Here is a 3,554-nt window from a genome sequence, read left to right as displayed (position 1 = left end):
GAGGCGGATGTGCTTGGAACGGCCTGTCTTCCCTAAAAGATCTGAGGGCAACACAGCCTTTCTTTATTGTAACCTTTAAAATGGTTCCCAAGCTGGGTTAAGGGCAGACTTTGATGGCTCTATCTTTGGAGCAGCTGTGCCACTCTGCACAGGGCGTTTTTTCCTCGCTGAGCATCTATGACCCGATCTGTACCCAGGGGATGGACGGGGCTTGGCTTGTCCCTATCGTCCCCTTCATGCTCCGATACAGCAAAGCAATAATAACAATAATGATGGCGATGATGCCCGTCTGTATTGAGTTCTTGCTGTGTGTCAGTCATGGCTCAGTTTCCCCAAGGATTTTTCATGATTAGCTCTTTTAATCCTTACAGCAGTCCCAGGAAACGGGAACTCTCATCTTCCTGTGGGCTTACAGAGGCCTGAGTGAACGTCATCGGTCCCATGTCACCTCTGCTCTCGGCACTCACCCCCTCCCTCCCTCATGCTGCCCCCCTGACTATTCTTAGAACAAACGAGGAACAGCTCACCTTGGGGCCTTTGCCTGGCTGTCCCGTCTGCCTGGACACTTCCCTAGGTGTCACCTGTCTCCTCCCCTTTCTCCAGGCCCCTGCTGGCCACCGCCACCCCCAGCGTCCCCTGTCCCCACTGCTCGACGTTTTTATGTCGCTGACTGTCACTACCCTCTTGAAGGCATGGCCATGATCTGGTCTCATCAGATCCAGCTCCCAGGGCAGCATGTGCTTTATAGAGAAAGAATTGAGCTGTAAGTGGCGTTAGGCGACTTGCCCGCGTCTGTGCACAGCTGAACCTGGACGTGAACCCAGGCAGCCCACGGCTCCCATTCTGAACCAGCTGAGGCGGGAGGCCTGACCCTCGTCCAGCTCCTGGTAGAACTGACATGGGGAAGTAGCTCTGTTGGCTGAGAACAACAGGCTAATTAATAAAATCAGTGATGAATTCAGTGTGAATGATGTAAATGTGTCCTTGATAGTTTGTGGCACTGGCTGTTCTCCCAACGTGGACCTCATTCCCTAGGGAGCCACGTGGCCCACTCCATGACCTTCAGTTCGCTACTGAGATGCCGGCTCCTCACAAAGGTGCGCCCTGACCTTTTATTTACAATCTCTGCGCCACCTGACCTCAATACTCTGTGCCCCTTTCCAGCTGGATTTTTCTCTGCAAATGTTTGCTGAAGAAATGAATAATTATAAATATATAATGAGTATAAGGATGAATAAATTAATAATCAATAGTGCATCGTGATTCTTTTGTTGGAAGTCATATATGCCAGTAGCCAGCATGCACTGGGCATCGTAACGTGAGGACAGTTTCACACCCTTTTCTGTGGATTGTTCAATTTCACCATCACGACAAGTCTGTGAGATTGGACCCATTTTCCAGGTGAGGAGCCGTAGGCACAGAGGGAGGAAGTGTCTTTCCTAAGGTGCCGTGGCTGGTCAGCGGTGGAGCCTGGACATGAACTCTGGCTTTCTAGCTCCTGAACCTGAACTCTCAGCCCCTCTGGGTCTCTGTCTCGTCCCCTTCTCTAGTGACATGGCCATGGACCCGTCAGCTGGCCTGTGGGTGTGTGGGCAGGTGCTAGAGCTGGAGATGGAGGACCGGATGACAGCTGACCAGTGGTGTGGCAAGTTCGATGCCAGCTGTGAGTGCACCTACCTGGGGTGGGCTCTCCTGTCCTCCCTGGGATCAGCTTCTTCTAGAAGATGAGGCCAACCACATCCTGCCCACTGGCCTCTTCCACCTGCCCGGAAGCTGTAAGGCCCTGGAGTCAGGGAAAGTTAGAAGGCTGGGGTGCCTTGCCCTTGGGTGAGACAGATGGTCAGGCCTCAGGAAGGACTTTTCTCCCCGGCCAGTCATCGAAGATTTGACTCACAAGACAGGGAACTTCAAACAGTTCACATATTCTGTTGCATGCTGGAGTCGGCCCTCACGCAGGTAGGGACTGGGGTGGGGGCAGGGGGAGGTGTCTGTCCCCCGGATTCCTTGGGGGTACCTGGCCATCCACTGTCTGCAAGACCCTTTACCTTCTCTGTCATTGAGGGGGCGGGGCTATCTTTTTCTTCTTTCCCAAATGTGAATGGCTTCTTCTGATTCTGAGCGTTATTCTTATGTATTAAAGTCAAGTCACAGAGAAATCAATGTAAAGAAGAAAGGAAAAGTCACTCACTCCTAATACTCATTCCTGGCGACATTTTGGTGGAAATCACTCCGGTCATTTCTCCATTCTCTATGCCCATGGGAAGGTGCATGTGCGCACTTGCAGACCTAGAATTATGTGTAGTCGCTGTATTTCCCAAGGTATCCTTCGACCTGTTTTTAAAAGATTCAACAATATTTCATAACAATTTAGTTATGTCAGGGAATATAGCCAATCATTTATTGCATTTCCTGAGCATCTTCAGTGTGCCAGGCACTTTTGTTACCACTGGGGATACAGCAGTGAATGAAAGAGACAAAATCTCTATCTTCATGTAGGTGACATTCTAGTGGGAGAGAAAGATATTTTAAGAAGTATCTAATGCCAAGTAGTTACAAGTATTGATAGGACGAGAAAAATCCGATTGGAACTTAGAGTGACAGGGATGTTCTTTAGATGCCATTGTTGCATTATGTCTCTAACGACAGATGAAACATGCACTCGTGTCACTGTAGCAGGAGTCATATGTAACTTAGAATCTGAGTCCCTAAGCACCACCTTTCTGTGTCCCACCTGACTGTTAGCATTGAGAATCTGTAGGCATAATAGCATAACGGCCAAGAGCACGCATTCTGAATTCAGACGCATTGCTGCCACGAGCTGGGAGCCGTGACTTTCCCTCTGTGCCTGAGCGTTCCTTTCGGTCATGTGTGGGTGACAGCAGTCTGCATTTTGTAGTGTTCTGAAGATGAAATGAGTTATGTATTAAAAGCTTAGAATAATGCCTGGCTCATAGTATGTGCTATGCAGGTATTGTCTGTTTTTATTATTGTTGTTGTTGTTGTCGTCAACTTTTTGAGTTTGTCTTCCTCATCAGCAATCGTTTTGTATTGCGTCGTACCCACGCCTCATTACTTCTCTAACCCAGTGGTTCTCAAACTTTTTTTTTTTTTTACGCCCACAGCACCTGGTCTTCCTAGGTGGTCTCCCATCCAAGTACTAACCAGGCCCGACCCTGCTTAGCTTCCGAGATCAGACGGGAGGCATGTTCATGGAGGCATGGCTGTAGACTCAAAATTTTTGATCTCGCAATCTCTTTCTACTCTGAAAGATTACTAAAGACACCAAAGAACTTTCTTTATGTAGGATTTATCTATCCATAGTTGTTTGCCATATTAGAAATTCAGAGAAATTTAAAGATATCTATGAATTCATTTAAAAATAACAGTAATAAACCTATTCCATGTTAATCTCAATAACATTTTTATGAAAAATATATTTTCTAAAACAAATTAGGAAGAAATGTAGCGTTGTTTTACATTTTTGCAAATCTCTTTACTGTCCAGCTTCATGGAAAATTGCTAGATTCACACATGTTCTCCTACATTTAATCTAT

At 47.2% G+C, this 3,554-nt stretch overlaps 1 pseudogene; it reads right to left on the bottom strand.

The window, feature by feature from the left end:
- Positions 1 to 3,113: 3,113 nt before the first annotated feature.
- On the bottom strand, positions 3,114 to 3,229 carry LOC111739177 (annotated as a pseudogene).
- Between the last annotated feature and the right edge of the window lie 325 nt (positions 3,230 to 3,554).

Source organism: Pteropus vampyrus, unplaced genomic scaffold (assembly GCF_000151845.1).
Source record: "Pteropus vampyrus isolate Shadow unplaced genomic scaffold, Pvam_2.0 Scaffold47, whole genome shotgun sequence".
NCBI lineage: Eukaryota > Metazoa > Chordata > Mammalia > Chiroptera > Pteropodidae > Pteropus > Pteropus vampyrus.
Note: the sequence above shows the minus strand (reverse complement) of the source record. Positions and strands in the feature narration are given on the sequence as shown.